Source organism: Muscardinus avellanarius (genome assembly GCF_963383645.1).
Source record: "Muscardinus avellanarius genome assembly, chromosome: 3".
Classification (NCBI taxonomy): Eukaryota; Metazoa; Chordata; class Mammalia; order Rodentia; family Gliridae; genus Muscardinus; species Muscardinus avellanarius.
In genome coordinates this window covers 80,082,863-80,104,773 of record NC_137788.1, presented here as the reverse complement: position 1 = coordinate 80,104,773, position 21,911 = coordinate 80,082,863, and positions in this window count along the sequence as shown.

The following is a 21,911-nucleotide window of genomic DNA, read 5'->3' as shown; positions in this document are numbered from 1 at the left end:
CAAGTCCAAGAGAGATTCAAATTAAACTAAGAACCATCTTGAAACAAACTAATCCTATGAGAAAAAAAGCTAGAAGAATGTATTAAAAGCCCTAGTTGTATTTATTGAGTGCCTGCCACCATTCATTCTAAGTGCTGAGGATCCAATGCTGAATTAAAAACAAAATTTCTGTTGGCATGGAGCTGGCATTCTAATGAAGGAGACGCGGTAACACATTTTAGTTAGCGGTTAAGTGGTAAGAGAGTAGTAGGACAGAGAATGACTACAAGAGAGGTTCTTTCTGAGGAAACTGCAGTTTAACCTTGCTGAATGAGAAAGAGAGGGGGGGGAGGGAGAGGGAGAGGGAGAGGGAGAGGGAACCAGTCTTTTGAAGGCTAGGGAGAAGAACATTCTGGGCAGAGAAAACAATAAATACAATGGCTGTGAGGCTATTTTTGTTATACTCACAGACACTCCTCGCTACTTAGAGATAGCTGATTGATTCTAATAAAACTTACCATACATTTGTGCCTGAAGGAGGAAAAAAAAAAAACTATTCAGTATTTTCCAAATCTTCAGCTTCCAGCCAGGCATTAAGGTACAGGCCTGTAATCTAAGTACTTGGGAAGCAGGGTCAGGAAGATCCCAGGTTTGAGGCCAGCCTAAGCAACTTGGCAATACCCCGTTTCAAAATAAATAAAATAAAATTGGGCAGGGTGGGGGTGGTGTAGCTCTGAGGTAAAATGTTACTGGGCTCAATTTCCAGTACCAAAAATTTAAATACATACATACATACATACATACATACATACATACATACTTAGATCTTTGGCTTTCCAAGAATGTTGCTTCTCTGGGTTCCTGGACGTCCCCTGTTGGGAAGAGAGCAGTTGAAGAATGGAGCACCACCCCCTCATTGCTTCCTAGCATTATACCAGCATCATGGAACTCCAGAGTCTCTCCTTTGGGGTTTTTGAGCATAGAGAAAGCTAGAAGAAACAAATTGGAATCTCTGAAGCAGAAGGGAAATTTATAAAGCCCACAGGGCATTTTTCTTATGTGCTCTATATCTAGAGGCAGTTTCTGGATTGAAAACCAGTGTTGTCAGAAAAACCTGGGTAAGTAGGTCATTCCTGAATCATAATTGCACCTCAATTGCCTTTAAGATACCAAAGAAAAAGGATTATGTTTATTTTGTTCAAAACTATATAATTGGCTCCTAGAATTAGTGACTGGCACAGAGTGAGCACCCAATATTAATTAGGTAAATAAGACTAAGACAGGAGAATTGCAAGTTCAAGACCAGCTTAGACAACTTAGGCTGGGAGTATAGCTTAGAGGTAGAATGCTTCTGGGTAGTACATACATATATACTACATACATACATACATACAGTGAATAAATAACACTTCAAGACCCTAGTTTAGTGGCACATGCCTATAGTTCCTGTACTTGGAAAGCTGAGACAGGAGGATTGCAAGTTCAAAGGCAGCTTCGGCAGTTTACTGACTCTCAGCAACCGAGCAAGACCCTGCTTCAAAACAAAGCAAAACAAAAATTGTAAAGGGCTAGGAGTCTAGTTTCTCCATGCTTAGCAAGAGTCTCAATAACCCAGCAAGATCCTGTTTTAAAATTTAAAAAATATTTTTTTAAAGGGCTGGAAGTAGCCAGGTGTGGTGGCTCACACCTGTAATCCCAGTACTTGGGAGGCTGAGATAGGAGGATCACAGGTTCAAGACCAACCTCAGCAACTTAGCAAGACCCTGTTTCAAGATAAAAAAAATAAATAAAAAATAAAAAGGGCTACCTGGAGGTAGAATGTCCCTAGGTTCAATCCCTAGTACCAAAAATAAACAAACAAAAAAGAGGCTTGGGGTATAGCCCCTGGGCTCAATCCCCAGCACCATAAAAATAATAATGCCTTGAAAAAAATAACATTTTATAGGTTTATAAATTAAAGAGATACCACAAAGCAAAATATAGTAGCTACGCACAACAAATTAATTTTTGGAGCATCTACTATGTAGCTTGTATTGTACTAGAAGCTAGAGATGAAAAAATGATAGACCTTTTAGGGAAGCAGGGCCTAGTGTAGAGTGGAGAAATGTCTGTGACATTTTTAGCAGACTCTGATAAGGCAGAGGGAGGGGAGCTTGGGGAGTTCGTGTTGAATAGAGGAAGAGAAGATCAAGAAAACCCAGGATTGCGTCTAGAACCACTGAATCTACGTAGATTTGTCCTCGTCGTTTGGTTTGGCTTTAGTTAAACTCTAATCCCCTTATGCAGAATATTTAGAGTTCAATTTTTACACCTAACTTCTGTTAATGTATCTAGACCAGTGATTCTCAACTAGGAGTGATTTTGCCTCCTATAGATTATTTGGCAATGTCAGGAAACATTTCTAATTGCCCCAGCTTGCTATATGCTGCTGGACTCTACTAGGCAGGGGCCAGAGATGTCGCTAAACATCCTACAGTGCACAGGACAGCCTCCCACCAGAGTTGTCTGATCTAAAATGGCAAAAGTGCCAAGACTAAGAATTCCTGATACAGAATGAGAGAATCGGGAAGATCCATGCAAATAAAAAAGCAAACACGTTGTTAGTCAAGGTTACTCTACTGCAATTAATACAGTCAAGTTAATCATTTAAATAGTTGCCTCAACTATGAGTCAATAAAGTGCCGATAAAGCAATTGAATTTTTATGACTCTGAGTAAATTACTTAAGTTTCATGGTTTGTACAGTTAAAATATATTAATCAGTCATATTTCTAAGATTACATATAAAACCCAGGATCTCAGGAGAATAATGCTTGATTAGAATTCTAAATTGAAAAATATCATACTTAGGGAGAAACTGAGTTTTTTTTTTTTTTTTTTACAGCTTTCAGCATCTAGCTTAGAAAAGGCTTAGCCCATTTCCTTTGAGTCTAAAATTACATTATATAGTCATATGGTCAGCATCCTTTAGCTGGATACATTTGCTCCCTGTAGGAAGTTTATAATGTGTAAAAGGAGCTTTATGCAGAATACAAATTGGGAGTATTACATGACTACCTCTTGAGGACACTGAGTTGTGAAAACAGCATCGCTTTATCTGACGTAGTAGCTTTTGATTGGTCTCTCTGTTCACCTAGGGCTGTCTGGAATTATAGATCAGGGACATCACTGTCATACCCCAGCTGCTACAAAAAGCTAGTAGAAGAAAAGATTTATAAGTATTTTGGTTATACTGAACCAAGGACACAGGAGCTATACAACAGGGAGCCTGGTGGCTCTAAATTGTAGGCATTATGCAGAAAGAAAATGCAGAGTCGAGTGTCAAGGGAGTCCTCCAGAAACAATAGGACATCTTTGTAAAATCCCTAAAGAATAAATTTAACATTTATTAAAGAACACCACCCTTTTGTTTCAGACGGTGAACTTTATATCTCCAGAAGGGATGCAAGGGATTTCCAGAAAAACATCTGCTATTTAACAGTGATAGTGACCTCAGCACTGACAAGCAATGTGAATCCCGACTGAATAGAGTGATTTAACCTTTTGGAGGTGGCTGAATTTGAAGCTCTAAAATTGGCAGTTTATCAATAGCCCTGTGAACTGAGGACCTATGATGCCAACCAAACAGGAAAAGAAGTCATGAATAATTATGATTCTGTTATATGAGACATTCATGATTTTCTTCAATTGCATTAAATCATCAGGTCTTGATTTGCTAATTTTTATCAAAGGCCTACATATAAACCTTAAAGAGAAATGAATGAATAAAATGTAATCTTCAAAATCAATTAGGAAGATCAAAATAAACTTAAAATAATTTTAATTTGAATATATTAAGTTTATATAATGACTTACTAAGCAAAACATTTTTAAGTCTAATTAAAAAATAAGTTCTGATTTATAGGTAACAGTAGGAAAAATAGTTAAATATTGAGAGTCTACTAAGAGCTTTAGGCAGTGCCAGGTGTTTACTTATACTCATTTAATCTTTGCAATAATCTTGCAGGGGAAGTAATACTATCCTCATTTACAGATGAGGAAATTAAGGGTTTTCTTTATATAGATATTTTTCCTGAGGACATAATTAGAAAATGCTACTGCTGGGGAATACCAGTAAAGATCTGTTGAACACCCAAGGCCAATGAACTGTGATATACTATGCTGCCAAGAGAAATTACACTTTTGTGTCAAATACATAAATGTTAAAATTTATCTCTTGAGAATGCACAATCAATATACTGCAAGCTGATGGTGAGCTCCCCCTAAGAGCCATATTCATACATGCAATTGTTTATGGAGGACACCACTTCAGTGCCCCACAGGCAATGCCAACTTGTATCCCAAAACCACAGTTTCATTTTCTTCACCTAAACCTGTTCTTCCTGTTGATTGTTCCTCAAGGAATAGTATCAATTATTTATCTCATTGCAAAGAATAAGGGAATATACAAAGGATTCAAAGAAATGTACAAAAATTACTAATAGTGCTATCTATGTGATTAGATTCTAGGGTTTTATTTTATTCTTTCAATTTCTCTACATTTCCATGACTTTTTAAAACATGCTATAATCCAAGATTACATCCTTACTGTTTTAAAAAAAATTTTAAATAGAAAGTTGTAAAAAAGAAACCCCTACCTCCTCCACACAGGTAATATTTGTATGCTCCTTCATTTTTTTCTATTCAAACATATTGTTTTTACAGATAGAATTTGTGTATTTACATATATATAGCTTTTCCTAAGTGGAATTCTAATATATGTATTATATTGTAACTTGCCTTTTCCTCTTAACAATATATCTTGGAAATTTTTCAAAGTCAAAACATACAGGTTTCTCACCCTTTCTGATGGCTACAGAGTATGCAGTTGTGATGCCTGGAGCACAATTTAATTATTCCCATTACTACTGAATATCTAGGCTATTTCCAATTTTTTTCAATACTATAAATAATGGTGCAAAACCATTCTTGTAATTTCAGTAATTCTTAGACAAAAATATTTCCCTAATGCTCAGATGCATCTTACTACTGATGGTACATTACTATTACTGTCAACCAGGTGAGTTTGTGGTATAAAAAATATTTCTGACATCTTTCTGTCAGAATATAAAAGCCTAACTCTTGACACAATTTTTACTAACTAGGTATCTTTCATTCATATGTACTTTGGGCATTTGTGATTTCAGGCAAATATTAATAGGCAGAATGCCTGATTAAAGAGCCTGTGCATGTAAAATTTGCTAGATACATCTGAATTGCCTTGAAAATAAGAAAGCAATCTATGCACCCATCTTGTTTTCTTCACTAACAGAGGGTATTATAAATTCCTGAAGCCAGGCGTGGTGGCTCATGATTGTAGTCCCAGCATTTGTGAGGCTGAGACAGGAAGATCGCAGTTCACACAGCCTCAGCTACTTAGTGTGGCCCTTTGCAACTCAGTGAGACCCTGAACAAAATGAAGAAAATAGGGCTGGGGTGTAGCTAGGAGGTAGAATGTCCCTGGGGTTCCGTGCCCAGTATCACAAAACAAAAAACTGAATTTATCAACATATAGACTGAAAAGCTAGAGCTTTCTATTACCATAACTGATTGTGTCTATTACAAAATTTTCTCCTGTTACTCTTCTTTCAATTTTCTTTATGGTCTCTTTCACCCTGCAATTGTGTGTGTGTGTGTGTGTGTGTGTGTGTGTGTGTGTGTGTGTGTGTTACTGGGGATGGAACCCAGGGGCATTCTACCTCCCAAGCTACATTTCCAGCCCTATTTTTTATTCTTTATTTTGAAACAGGGCCTCGCTGAGTTGCAAAGGCCTAAGTAGCTGAGGCTGGTGGCGAACCACAATCCTATCTCGGCCTCCCAAATGCTGTTTTTTTGTGTTTGTTTTGTTTGCGGGTCTGGGGATGGAACCCAGGGGCATTCTACCTCTGAGCTACACCCACTGCCCTATTTTTTATTCTTAATTTTGAAACCGGGTCTCACTGAGTTGCAGAGGGTCTCACTAAGTACCTGAGACTGTCTGCGAACCACAGGTCACAGCCTCCCGAATGCTGGGATTACAAGCGTACGCCACCACGCCCGGCTTGCTTTTTTTTTTTTTTTAATGTATCAAAATTGTCATATTTTTTCCTTAGACTTTTGCGATTTACAACTTGCTCAGAAAGACCTCCACTGAAAAATCGTTGATTTTCCTACACCTTACCTTAGTATAACATTTCAATACTTGTATAGTTTCAACCTTTCTTTAATCCATCCACATTAATTTTTGTGTATAAAAGACATCTGTCTGCTTCCAAATCATTCACAGGCTTCATTTCTTAGCCGTGATATTAACATACAGTTATCAAACCCAGGCTCAGAGGCTTATTCCATGAAAAAAAGAAGAAAAATGTCTGAGACGAGTGTTGGGGGAGGAGACTTTATTCAATGGCCAAAGAACAGCGCTCAGGAAATGTTTCTCACAAATCAGTTTCTCAACTCCAAGGCAGAGATAGGACAGGAATAATGAGGGAGGATAAGCTAATAAAAGGAAGGAATACTCTTGTCTTCTGAGAGAGAAAGTGGAGCTCTCCGAACGCAGGTGCCGCCTTCTGTCATTCCTTTCATGGTCTGATGTCTCCAGTCATGGTGACTGATAGGTTTCTTTTGTCTTTAAGGGTAGTGGAGGCAAGGCAAGCCTAGGTCAAGTTAACTCTATATTATCGCTGTGGACAAAACATCTCTCAGTGGTCAACAGGTCAATATGCTGAACTGAGTAAAATCTGACCCAAAAGTTAAGAAAACAGAGGACAAACATAATATGAAGACAGAGATGCCAAGCCTTTTAATTCCATTCCAATCACACGAGGCTTCTGTAGACCCAGGTGAAGTATTTTCAGCAAAGGTGGTCTTCAGCCCCCTGGAAAGTAATCTAGGCGACTGTTAATCATTATAACCCACAAATCAGAGGCATTATCTACAGCAAAGACAACTGATAATGCATCGCCCAGCTGTGGGACTTCAAAAATTAGTGGTTTTTAAGTGAATAAAGAGCAAGGGAAATTAGTTTTACTACATTGTTTCTTGGTAACAATTCCCTCCTTGTCTTTGTTCATTATTCAATCTTTAGAGATTGGGATCAGAGTTCATTTATATGGCCATCTCAGAACCCACCGATTTTTGCTGACTTAGTCACAGGGCTTCTAGTCCATCAACATCCTATCCTGTGGACAAGCAGAATTAGAGATTGGATAATAATCTTGGGAAAGTTCAAATTTACTTTCTTCTTAGTTTTTAAAAAGTACAGACTGGCAAAGGAAGTAGTTGTCTTCTATAACGACTTCAAGCTGAGTTTAGATATCATTAAGGAGCCTGGTAGTGTGGGATTTTTCCCTAGCTATCTCAAATAGATCTAGTTATATTCTAGTTGTAGACCCATCTAATTATAGCCCTGAGTGACTATCGTTTGTACTTTTATGGCCTCCAACCTTTTACCTAAAAATAAAACCAGACAGTTGAGAATGCATGGCTGAGTGAAGAGTGGAAGGAGATTATTTCCCAAAAAGCCCAGAAAGTAGAAACCAGGTGATGTCTGGCAAAGTCCTTTTAACCATATTCTAAATACCCTTGGCAGGAATGGCTGAAACTCTGGTCTTATAGCAAGGCTGTTTTTTTTAAGAACCTACTGTTTTGTTTTTCTTCTTCTCTTATGATTTCATTGGTGCTTATATAAAAATAGCAGGGTATGGTGGAGAAAACAGATTAAGTATTACCTTAAAAAGGAGCTGGAAACTGAAGCCTAAAAGGAAAAGTACCATTATAAACTGTAGGACAGAATACAAAAGGGAGCCAAAGGCAGAAGGCAACCCATGTACAGTCTCCTATTTATAAATGAATCCATGTGCATGGAGCATTAAAAAAGAAATACTCAGGACAGATGGTCAGTCATTTTCTTGACTTTACCTGAATGGAAGGCCTCATCAGAGCTATGAGCACAACCTTTTTGGTGGAGGTAACCTGTGCAAGGTCTTCTGAATTTCTCCATCACCATCACATACATAGATCTACGTTGTCCTTGGCCATAAAACTGCTGTCGTTTACAAACATATCAAGATCTTAACATTTCCAGTAGCAGATCTGTTAGATCAGGCTCAAAATAATTCATGACTGATTTAGGATTCTGACAGTCTTCTGTAAGTTTTTCTCAGATACTCATGCATGCAAACACTTCTGTCATAACCTCTTGGTTTTATAGCCTCCTTTTGGTAGGACCAACATAAATGACTTCATGTTGATTCTGACAATTCTCATATTCTTTATATTCCCTCCTTGTCTTTGGGGAAGTTTCTCCAACGACATCACTGGTAAATCCTCCTGTTTGGCCCTCCATTACTGGGATGCATCTGTTCCAAACGATAGTCTTACCTGGCACCACATTGGAAGGGGAATGACTGATAACTGTAATTCAGTGTCATTATCCTTTTAGCCACTTTTTTTCTTTTTTTGATGGTACTGAGTAATGAACACAGGGTCCTTCTGCCTCTAAGCTACATCCCTATCCCTACTTTTTATTTTTTTTAATTTTGAAACAGGGTGTTGATAGGTAGAAGAGTTTCACTACTTGCTGTGGCTGTCCCTGAACCTGCAATCCTTCTGTCTTAGCCTTCCAAGTACTGGGATTACAGGTGGGAGCCACCACACATGCTTTAGCTACATTTGAGCAACAAAGAGGCTTAGAAGAAATAATTCTTAGGCCAAGCTTGCCTGGAGTCCATTGTTAGGTTTGGTTTTGTTTCTTAATTTTTTGGGGGGGAAATAAGTGAGGATTTATTCTTACTTTGAAATAAGATCTTGCTAAGTTGATGAGGCCCTTGATAAACTGCTGAGGTTGGCCTACTGTCTCAGCCTACCAAGTACTGGGACTATTGGTGTGCATCGCCATGTCTAGCTATCATCCTAAAACAATGAACCAGATCATTTTGGTCTACAGCCATACTACCCTGAACAGGCCCAATCTCATCTGAATCAAACCATTTTGTGAAGTATGGTACTTCTGCAGAATATTAAGAAGAAACAGTTACATTTTTAAAGGAGAAAATAAAACCAACAAGAACAAAATTAATTCAGTGTGTATACTTTTGAACCCAAAAACTATTTTTTCAATTGTACCAATTTCTAATCAAAGGAAAATCAATTTGTCTGTAAAAATAAGTTCAGTGTATCAGAAAGCTGTATTTAAGAGTATTGATAGAATCTTTTCCATAAATCTGGTTTCAAATGTTTCAAAGAAGAATCAAAACTGCAGGTGACAAAAGACTGAGAGCCCATGATTAGTTTTGATGAGCTTAGCAACAGACAACTCAGTAACTTTCATTGTATACAGACTTTTAAGGTAATAATCACAACTGAAAGCATCATACCAAAATCATTAGACTTTTATAAATTTTATAAAGTCTTTAGAATATATCAATACCATATACCACATATCATTGCAAATAACAGCTATTTATTCAGAGTTACACACTAGATTTAACTGGAGTCAAAAATGACCATTCAACAGATTTAAAACAAACAGATGTTTAAATATTTAGGCCTTAATTCTTTTAAGACTAATTTTCTCTAATCTAATGAACCTAAGAAAGACAGCAGAAAACAAAAGAAATTATCTGGACAAAACACAAAATCTTTATTTCTTAGGCCATTTCTTATAAGCTTTACTAAGACTATATAAGACTAAGACCTAAGAAAACATTATGGCTTGGGGAGTGGTGAGTTGGCCTGGGCCACCCCCCCCATGCCATTTTGGCATGGGGCTGTAACTATTTTCTGTATTCTATCTTTTTAATAAACTTCTTTAAATCTTTAAAAAAAAAAAACTTATGGCTTTAAATACAGAAATTAGATTTTGTTTCATACCAACACATCATTTAATTTTTTAAAGGACCTTTAATAATTTTTTTTAGTTATAGTCAATTTCATCATATATACAAATTTTCTTTTATCAGCATCATCTTCCACAAACCTTCTGTGATTTACTCAGACTCTCCGGAACTTAATTTTAATCTTGTGATTTTGTCCTTATCTTACTTTTTTCCATTTTGAAATAATACAGTTCTTTCATTTAAAGACAAAATCTTATTTCCCACAGAAGACATTTTCTTTTTAGTCTAAATTTCTTTTATTTTTTATTGGTGCATTATATTCATACATCATATTGGAGTAGAGAAGATATTTTCTAATCCAAAAATATTTTTTCTTTAAAACCTTCCTTACCAATGGCATACCTTTATACCCATAACTTTTTTCACATCTATTTCCTACTAACTTCTTCCTTGAATTTACATTTTGAAATAATCCTTATAAAATTTAGATGAAATTGCTTTTCCTCAATTAAATAAAATATGCATTTCTTAGTTTTCATCAAAACACAGCTTAATTGCTTTTTGTTCCTTGCCTATAGAATTACATGTTCATTATAATTTTAACTCTAACTAAACTTGCTTTTTAAGATTGCTTTCTTAAAAGCAATCTTTTTACATATAGTAACAATTTATGAAAACATACTTAATAGACCCAATTATATATATATGTGTGTGTGTGTGTATATATATATATATATATATATATATATATATACTTAAAGAATTAAAGAAGCCAAGAGCATTTGATATATATTTAGCACTTGGTATTAGATCTTTTAACTTACAAGTAACTCTGATATTTTACCTCTATTATACTCATCTATATTTATCCCATTTTTATTTACCTAAAGTTATACCTACATGAAGAACTGAAATATCAGTCATTTTAAGTTGTCAACAAAAACCCCCAAATTCAAACTGCTGTACTTGACATATAGAAAAACATGAAAAAAATGTGACAAACATAATGGTGCTGAATCTTGACACACTGAATCTGATGTGGTTTCTACTGGTGTAAAAGTAAAGTACCAACTGAAGCCAGGCATAGTGGCACATGCTTATAATCTCAGCATCTGGGAGGCTGAGGCAGGAGGATTGCGGTTCTTGGACAGCCTCAGCTACTTTAGGCCCTTTGCAACTCAGTGAGACACTGTTTCAAAATAAGGAGCAAAAACCAGGGCTGGGGGTGTAGTTCAGAGGTAGAATACCCTTGGATTTAATCCCCAGCACCACAAAATAAATATAAATAAATAAATAAAGTACCAATGGTGAAAACAAAACAAAATGGATTTAGAATAAGATAAAGAACTGTGTATTGGGGGGGGGGGGCGCGTACTAGAGTTGAACCCAGCAGCGTTCTACCTTTGAGCTATATCTCCAACCCGATTTTATTTAGAAACAGGTTTTCCCTAGGTTGATGAGAATCTCACTACTTTGCTGAGGCTGTATCCTAACCAAGTACTGAGATTACAGGTGTGCACCATGATGCCAGCAGGAAAACCTTTTTAAAATGTTAGTCTTGTAGTGTAGATAAATTTGCCATCACCTTTTGTGTGATGGCCTGGCAGGCTATGTTTTTTGTTTTGGGGTTTTTTGGTTTTTTTTGGCACACACTTTTCCAAACACTGTAGTGCAACAACAGTGAGGTGTTCATGTGTGACTCTTCTAAAACATTCATATTGCAGACATGTTTACTTTTGTCTGTTAAAATTTTTTGACAGTTTTTAGAGCAATTGTTTGGCTCAGACCATTTCTTGTTCTGTTTTCAATGAAATTAATAAAAAGTACAAAAATTAAAAATAAATTTTAAAAGATAAAGAAAAAATTCAAATTTTGTATTTAACACATACACTGCATCTTAAACATCTAACAAAGACAAATATATTCCTAACTGACTAATACCTTGGGCAAAAATGTATGTTAATAATGCTGAAAACATTTTTATCTTTTTCATATACATTTATAGACAATTATCCTAAGTCCACCTATAACCAAAAAGCAGATAAGAAAGTGTCTTGTGAGACAGGAAAAGAAGAAACAAAGAGAGAATCTCAGAGCTACTTTACACAGACCAGAGTCCCACAGGAAGGGGGACAAAAGTTACAGCTCACTACACAGAATACACAGAAACCAAGAGAGCACACAAAATTTCACCTATCAAATTACAAGCTGTAGGCAATACAAGCAAAGGAAAATCTACAGAATAGAGAACACAGACAATGGGTCTGGGGAAGAGCACCCTTCAGATGGGGAGACCTGCACAACTGCGGATGGCCAGGGCAGCATTGACCGGATGGTGGTGGCTGACCCTGAAGCAATGGTTCACACAGCCACTTGTCATCCACAAGGCAGGTCTACATCAGCCATCAACAGTCTGCCTTCTTTTTTAGGGTCTCTTATATCATGTAACATGTACATAAAGGTAGCACAAAGTTTCAAATCCACTCCCAGGTTCCAAAGAATACCAAAAGCAGGTAGTATTATAAAATAAAATCATCTCTTTTTATTTAGAAATCTGATAGCAGTAAATTGGCCCATAAACCAAGATCAATCAAAAGCTGCTGAGTTTGAGTTGCCCACTTTGGATTTCAAAGAAAGGGAAAAGAAAAAAAAAAAAGAAAAAAAAACAAAATGAAGCCAAAACCAAGTAAGTGCTCTTTCAAAACAAATTCCCCTGAAGGAGAAGCTGGGGCCACTGTCTCATCTTGAGCCACTCAGGAACCTCAAACAACCCACATGGAATGTGAATGGCATGAAGGCCCCAACATAGAAACAAGATTCTGGTGCGTATACTAGAAGTCTTACCTAGATGTGCTCCACCAACATCCCCACCTCCCAATATGTGTGTGTGCGTGCGCACGCGCGCACACACACACACACACACACACACACACACGAATTTCTTTTTCCCAACAGAAGTAGGGGTAGTCAGTTCCCTCAAAGGTAAAAAGGAGGAGCATCTATGAAGCAAGAAACACCTTGCCAGTTGCTGGAAAGGTTTCTCAAGGCCCCCAGGTGGGGCTCTGTCACCATGAAGGGCTGACTAGCACCTCTATCTGCTTGCCACAATTCTGACGGCATTAAAAAAGCAAGCCCTGGCATACTTCCACAGCCAATTGCTTCAACCACTAGAAGTTGGAGGGGTTGAAGCAGATCTGTGGCACTTGTGACCTTCTGGCCAGCTGGCCAAGTCTTTTACCAGAGGCTCCCCCCAAAAAAAATCATTGTCCAAGAGACAAGTGTTAGAGAACAGGCTTTATTCAGTGGCCAAAGAATGTAGAACTTCTCAACTCCAGGGGTGACAGATAAGGGATAGAAATAATGAGGGAGACATAAGACTAATAAAGGAGGGGAATATTCATGTCTTTTCTGGTAATAAATAGAGATCTAAGAATTCAGGTGCCACCTATGTCATTCTTTTCATGGTCTGGTATTTCTAGTCATGCTAAGTGGTGTCTTTAGTTTTGAGGGGTGAGGGAAGTCTAGGCAAATTCAACTCTATATTGTAGTTTTGGACAAAACACTTCTCAAATGGTCAACAGACCCATGTGCAGAGCTGAGCTGAATATTAATCAAAAGTTAAGGCAACAAAGGACAGAGACACAGAATGAAGACAGAAATGCCAAGTCTTTTCATCCCACTCCAGTCACCCACGAGATATCTGTAGGCTCAAGTGAAGTCAGTGTTTTAGCAAAAGCAGTCTTTAGATTCCTGAGTAACCTAGACAACTGGTAATACCATAAACCAAATGTCTGGGAGTTTATCTACAGAAAAACCAGAGAGATTATTAACATATTGCCCAGCTATATGACCTCCAAAATTAATAATTTTTTTTGTGGGGGGGGGGTCTGGGGATGGAACCCAGGGGCATTTGACCTCCGAGCTACACCCCCTGCCCTATTTTTTATTCTTTATTTTGAAACCGGGTCTCACCGAGTTGCAAAGGGCCTCACTAAGTAGCTGAGGCTGTCTGCTAACCGCGATCCTCCGGTCTCAGCCTCCCAAATGCTGGGATTACAAGCATGTGCCACCATGCCCGGCTCAAAATTAATGATTTTTAAGTTGAGAACAAGTGAAGGTAGGCATATTGGTGTTTTCTTTTTCCCCTCAGTAAAAATACTATGAGCCAAGAGGATGGTCCACATCTATAATCCCAGTACTTGGTAGGCTTTGACAGGATTTGCAGATTCAAAGACAGCCTCCACAATATAGCAAGACTCTCAGCAACCTTGCAAGAGTGTTTCAAAAGAAAAAATAGAGCCAGGTGTGGTGTAGAATGCTTGTACTCCCAGTACTTGGGAGGCTGAGACAGGAGGATCACACAGGTTCGAAGCTAGGTCTGAGAGTGTAGCCTGGAGGTAGTGAGTCCCTGGGTTCCACCCCCAGTACCACAGAAAAAGGAAGTAAGGAAAGCCGGGCGTGGTGGTACACGCTTGTAATCACCGTTCGCGGACAGCCTCAGCTACCTAGTGAGGCCCTCTGCAACTCAGTGAGACCCGGTTTCAAAATAAAGAATAAAAAATAGGGCAGGGGGTGTAGCTCGGAGGTCGAAATGCCCCTGGGTTCCATCCCCAGACCCGCAAAATAAAAAATAAAAATAAAAAAGTAAAAAGTAAAAAATTAAAATTAAAATTAAAAAAGGGAGGGAGGGAAGGAGGGCGGGCGGGAGGGAGGGAAAAAAATAAAGGACCGGAAAAATAAAGGGTGTTAAAGTATAGCTCAGAGGTGGAACACCTCTGGGTTTAATCCCCAGTACTATCAAAGGGGGAAAAAAATGCCATGTAGACACATAGTACATGAGTCTTTTTTAAATGTCTCATTGTGCTGGGCATGGTGGCGCACACTTGTAATCCCAGCATTTGGGAGGCTGAGACAGGAAGACTGCAGTTCGCAGAGAGCCTCAGCTACTAGTGAGACCCTGTTTCAAAAAAAAAAAAAAAGAAAGAAAGAAAGAAAAAAATAGGGCTGGGGGTATAGCTTGGGAGGTAGAATGCCCCTGGGTTCTATCCCCAGTGCCCCCCCCCAAAAAAATTCTCATTGTTCTATTTATCTTTATAACTTATTACTGAGTTTTGCTATATATTTCTAATTTTTTAAAAAAAACAGCCAGTTTTTCCTCACTGCTCTTTTTAATGTTTTTTTCCTACTTACCTCCATTACTTACTTGCATGAATTTCTGAATCAGCTTTAAGTGGCACATACTGCTAATATCTCTTCTCCCCTTTCCCATAGCAGAAGCCCTGCCTTTATAGCTGGGAACATGGTCATACAGAACAAAATTTCTAGTCATCCTGACAGAACATTCATGTAGCTGTTTTAAGCAATGGGGTGAATGTAGAAAAATGCATATTTTCTGGAAACTGTTCTTAGACATTATTAGACCTCCTTTTATCCCTCTGCACTGGGTGGGAATAGAATGACTGAAGACAAGGCTTTTAAGATGGCAGAGGAAGATAGATATTTTAGTCTTTGATACTAAAATATCCTTTTGGCCCTCCACTGCCCACCCCTGGACATTTTTATGAAAGACACCTCAATCTCTCTTAAGAAATTGTTTTTAATTTTCTCACAGCCAAAACTAATCTTAATTGAAATAATAGTGAACTTATTGATTCATTTGAATATAACTGACAAAATTATTTAATAGAATGCTTCTCTATTTGGGTATATCATATCCTTCATTAAAATGTATAGTTTTTCCTCATATAGTTCTTCGCTTTGGCCATTGTTTCTAGATAGTACATATTTCAGATTTTTGTTGCAAATGGGATTTTAAATTACATTTCCAACTGGCCAATGCTAGTCTATAGAAAAGCTACCAACTCATATGTTGGAATTATTACACAAAGTTTTCACTGTAAGTTTTTCAACTGATTTCTCTTGAATGTTCGGTCTCCACAATGAAGAAGTAATGAATGTAATGTCTCTCCCTAACATTCCTTAGGCTTAAGTGATTGTTGTAAAACCAACAGGCATCACTGTCTTGGTCCCGACTTGAATGTGAATGTATGCTGAAGCTCTCCGGTAGACACCCCTTAGCCACATTATAAACTTTTTTCTATTCCCATCCTGAACAAGTTTAAATCTAAAATAAGTACTAAATCTTAGTAATATTATTCCAGTATCTATCAAGATTACTACATGATTTATATGTCACAGTACTATATTTTCTAATGGACTGAGCTACATTATGTTGCACTGGGGGTGTGGGGGATAAACCCTACTTTGCCCTAACACATCATTCTTTAGGATTAGTAATATTTCTTAAATTATTATATCTACTCTTTAAAAAAGACTGGTCCACAGTTACCCTTGATTGACAATTTTCCAGAATAAGGGCCACGTTAATCTCAGAGACCAAACTAAGAGATTTTAACATTTTATATGATCTTGAACAGCTAAAATAAACGTTCTTATAATTTCATGTTTTTCTTTCCTTTTAAATGCTAACATTTACAAGGGTACTGTTTTATATCTAATTTTTATTAGTCAACTTCCTGCTATCTACTTGTTAATTGCTAGTTTTATCTCACTTTGATGACAGAATGGAGTCTATGTGAGTTCGGCTTAATAAAGATTATTTTTTGTGGCCTGCTTTCATGGTCTTTCCATACTACTTGAAATAGTCTAAAATTACTAAAATGTACAAACTATATAATTCAACATCTGTTTTGGTTTTGAATCTGTGTCTCACTTGTGAGAGTTGTGTTCAAATACTTAGCTATGATAGCAAATTTGTCAATAGCTTCCTGTTTACCCCAATTTTTCTTTATGTAATTTTTCCTTCCTTTCCTTCTTTTTCTTTTTTCTTTCTTTTTTTTTTTTTTTTTTTTTTGTGTGTGTGTGTGTGATGGTACTGGAGGTGGAACCCAAGGACTTTTCTACCTCTGGGCTATACTCCCAGACCTATCTTATATATTTTTTGGAAAGAGGGTCTCACTAAGTTGCTGAGAGCTTCACTAAGTAGCTGAGGCTGGCTTCGAACCTGTGCGATCCTCCTGTCTCAGCCTCCCAAGCACGGGGATTACAAGCGTGTGCCACCACACCTGGCATATATAATTTGTTTTCAATGAATAGTTTTATGAGTTTCTGAATCCTTGAATGTTCTAAAACTACTAAAACATCCTTGTTGTGTGCCAACAGTTGATAGTTCAATTTAAGATCAAATTCTAAATTCAAGATAATTTTCCTTTATAACTAAAAATAGCAGTATCTTCAAGTATCCTAATATACAGATGACAAATCTGAAACCAATGTAATCCCCCCCCTTATAGGTAACTTGTTTTTCTTTAGATGTTTTGAGATTTTTCTCTTTATCCCTGGTATTACAGAAATATTGTCAGAATTTATCCTGTACAGCTCCTTTTTCAATGTTTTTACTCAGCACTTCTGCCCTTTATTACGAATCTTTCATCAAAAGACTTTTTTCCTATCATTTTGTTTGTTCTATTTTCACCTTCTGGAATGTATATATATTACATATATATATACATTATATACATAATATATACATTTATTCCAAAGTACTTACTGAACACTTACCATGTGCCTGGTACTGTGATATGTACAAGTATTCAATATTAAATTATCCATGTAGCTGTTAATCTCAGAAAGGTTAAATTTTAAATGAATGGAATTTTCTATCAGAGCTTCTATATCTTTTTCTCATAATTCCTATCTATTTCATCTATAGTTCTGGAACCCTTCAGTTAAAAAATATAGCTCAGTAATTTTTCAGCAATGTTTGTTCAATAATCAGACTAAAATAGACATTATTTTAGCAACTGTTTTTTATTTACAAAAAATGTTTTTCCTAGCACATTTTTTTCCCTTTGTGTTTGTGTTCAGTGCTGGCTTTCAAATCCAGGGCCTCTTGCATGTATAGGAAGCACTCTAACACTGAGCTGTCCCCCAGTCCCAATGTCTGCATTTCAAATTACTACAGTAACTCCTCAAGTCTGTTTGGAGAGTATGATAATGACATGCAATAGCATGAGTTTCATGTAAAACTTAATTAGTGCTGATTATTTTATATAATACTAATTATACTTACTCTAAAGATTTTCTGCATTATTTCCCTAAGAGTTCTCTCAGCTTAAGTGTCCCGCCTAACCTTCACGATGCTCTTTTCTTTAAGTGTTTGTTGTTTCTTGGTTGTGCATCTCTATTTGCAAATGAATGCCTATTGGTCAGCAAACCTTTTCTGCAAAAGTTAGGTTTTGAAACCCACATACAGCCTGCCGTGGTGGCGCATGCTTGTAATCCCCATGCTTGGGAGGCGGAGACAGGAGGATTGCGCAGGTTTGAAGCCAGCCTCACTGGCTTAAGACCCTGTTTCCTAATAAAAATATAAAATAGGTCTGGGAGTGTAGCCTAGAGGTAGAAGGGTTTCCAGGAACCCCAGTACCACCAAAAAAAAAAAAAAAAAAAAAAGAAAGAAAGAAAGAAACCCACATCATACAGTATCTTTCACACATTGTTCACTTTTGGCTTCTTATTGCCCTTTAAAAATGTAAAGTCTAAGGCCAGGCGTGGTGGTGCACGCTTGTAATTCCCACACTTGGGAGGCAGAGACAGAAGGATTGCACAGGTTCGAAGCCAGCCGCGATGGCTTAAGAGACCCTATTTCCAAATAAAAATATAAAAATAGGTCTGGGAGTGTAACCTGGAGGCAGAAAGGGTTTCCAGGAACCCTAATATCACACACACACACACAAAAAAAGTAAAGTCTATAGAAAAACATCAGAAAAGCCTATAGATCACAGTTTTCTTACCACTGGATTTTTCAGTGTTTTCTAGTTTTTCTCAGCTTGAATGACTAAATCCCATAGTGGGGCTTAATCAGAGGGGTCTAGCTTTTTTTTTTTTTTTTTTTGTGGGTCTGGGGGTGGAACCCAGGGGCATTCGACCTCCGAGCTATACCCCCTGCCCTATTTTTTACTCTTTATTTTGAAACCGGGTCTCACTGAGTTGCAGAGGGCCTCACTAGGTAGCTGAGGCTGTCCTGAACCGCGATCCTCCAGGTCTCAGCCTCCCGAATGCTGGGATTACAAGCGTGCGCCACCACGCCCAGCAGGATCTAGCATTTAAATCTTATGAGGTAGGAAGGAGGAACAATCAGTAGGAAAACGGAGAAATACACAGCCAGCAGATTTTGCTTCCGGAAATAGGAGAAACCCATATTTACAAAATACCTGGGGCACTGCCACACTTTGACACAGATGGGCGCTGTCCATAGATGCTTTGTCTCACTTCATTTGGTAAACAGCAAGCTGTGTTATGGCTTTAGAGAAATTCTGTGAGCAAGCAGCTCTGAGCTAGAAACTAGAATAATTAATCAGTCCTTTAAAAATCTGGCAGCCCCCTTCTCATAGCTACAGCTCCCCCTCACAGATGCCTCTAAAACCAGAGGTAACTCCTTAATTATCATCTGATGCGACTGGCAGTTTCTTGGCTCTCGTTTCACGAAGATCTTATTCCTTATTTTATTAACTCATCCTTTCTACTGATCTAATAACTTAGCTACCTGTTGCTTTCCTTTTATACTTCCACTGTTTCATACCTCCCTGTAATCAGGGACACCATCTGTTATCAACACCACCTTAACCCTATTCTTAATATAATGTATTTTTAAATCAAAAACCAGGAAAAAAGAACTTAAAAGTGGGAAGAGACTAGTATGCCTGTCCAGGGAGGCCTTAAACAGAGGCAGGGCCTGCTGGATTTATCACTGCCAAGAATCTGCCTCAGCCCTTGCAGATTCTATGACTTTGTTCCCATACCACATAGTAATCCAGTTCTCAAGGTGTGGACTCCATCAAATAAAGTCAAATTGTTACTTTATATGAACTGTAACCATCACAGAGCCTAGAATATTTCTGTTAATACGAATACTCCATTTTCTACCCATTAACAGATGTCATATTATAATTAATGATACTCAACTATAAAATAAAAAATAGTTAAAATGAGCCAGCATGGTGGCACATACTTGTAATCCCAGCATTTGGGAGGCTGAGACAGGAGGATCACAGTTTAAGGACAGCCTCAGCTACTACTTGGTAAGGCCCTTTGCAACTCAGTGAGACTCTTTCAAAATAAAAAATAAAAAATAGGGCTGGGATTATAGCTTGGAGGTAGAATGCCCCTGGGTTCTATCCCCAGTACCACAAAAAAGAAAAAAAAAAGAAAAAATCACCTTGAATGCCCCTGGGTTCAATCCCATGGGTTATATCCCCAGTACCACAAAAAAGAAAAAAAGAAAAAAATACCTTTAATGTCCCTGGGTTCAATCCCAGTACTACCAACCCCCCCCAAAAAAAAAAAACCTCCAAAGAATATGATTTAGTCAATCCAGAATACACTAAAATCCTCAGTTTAACAAAAAATTTAAGAACTACTGCCCTTTTCTCACATGTAAGGTGACCTTAAGAGGAGTCAGATTAGGAGAACTGACAGGTATAGGCTACAGCAAATGCAAAAGGTCTCTGTAGGCAAGAGCTTCATCAAAAAGTAATAGGAGGCTCTTTTGTCTGCTGAGAAGAATGATTATATAAAGTTGGAAATCTAGGCCAGACTGATCACAGTAAGGAGTTTGGATTGCTCAGGCACAAAAAGGACACTAGCACTATCTAAATTACATTATTTAAAAATTGTGCATCTGTGTGGAAAACTGCATCTAGCAGAGTAAGAGTAGAAGCAAGCTATTTCAATAGTCCCACAAAGATGATGGTAACTTAAAACAAGGTTGACAGCAGCAGAGTTGGAAGAATGACCGGACAGTTTTTTAAGTCAGAAAAATAAGTCTATTTTATAGACTGGAGGTAGGAAGTGATTAAAAAGAGGAAAACCCAGGACAGACCCTAGGAATAAGGCTTATTACTAGCCAACTATATAGGACAAAAATGAATTTCTTTTGTTTTTAGGAACTACATATTTTTCTTTAATATAGAAAATAATACTTAGAAAACAAAAGCTGAAAAGTTATTAAAGGTCTTAGGTAAATCCTTATTATGCAATGAAGATATATACACTAAAGATCACAAAAATTAAACTGCCTATAAACTAAACTGCACATCTACAAACTATCTACTGGCAAATACACAAATTTTCTGAATCAAGCACAATTAATAACAAGACATACTTTACTAATATGTTGAAAATAAGTTGATCTGTACAAAGACTCACAAACTCCACAAATTCCACAAAAATGACTACTTAGGTGCTCTTTTCTATGTCTCATTCTAAAACATTTACCTGGAAGTTGTTAACCCACATTATTATATACGAATTTTTCTAAAGTTTCATATGTTAATCAGATGACCAAAGACATTCTATTTTTAAAATCCCAACTTAGTGCCAAAAGAACCAAATGCTAATAATAACCTAGAAGAATCTATTATTATTTTACCATGCATGGCCTTTGCTCAAATATTTTAAAGTAAAGGAGAAACTAGAAAGTTGATCAAATCTTATTATCCTTAAAATTTGAACTCATGAGCAAAAATGGCTTTTTGTTACATAAATAAAGACTCCTAATAGGACCCAAAGTTTTTGATTTTCAACTAACCTTCTCCAAATAGTTACAATTCGAAGTTAATTGGTTCCAAATATCTACAATTAGATGTTAAGTGGCTATTGGATTCTCCCAGCTTAACAGTAAGCAAACCAAGATCACCACTTTAAAAAAAAAATGATAGTCCTGAAAATCTAGTTTTATGCAAAAAAAAATTATATATATATATATATCTGTGAAATCCTACACATGTCCATACGGTCACCCACTTAATATATTATTATTTAATATAATGATACATTTATACATTCAATGTCTCAGAGTTTTGAGAAGCTAATTTCATTGAAATAGAATCCCTCCTGAGAAGAATCCAGAGGAAAGATTCAAAGACTTTTCTCTTTTAATTCATGTTCATACAAGATTTGTAAGATTCCTAAGATCACTGATTTTCAGTGATACAGACTATGGTCATTTGAAAATAAATGACTTTAAGAATAGGCCATCTATCAGTTTCATTTCTCT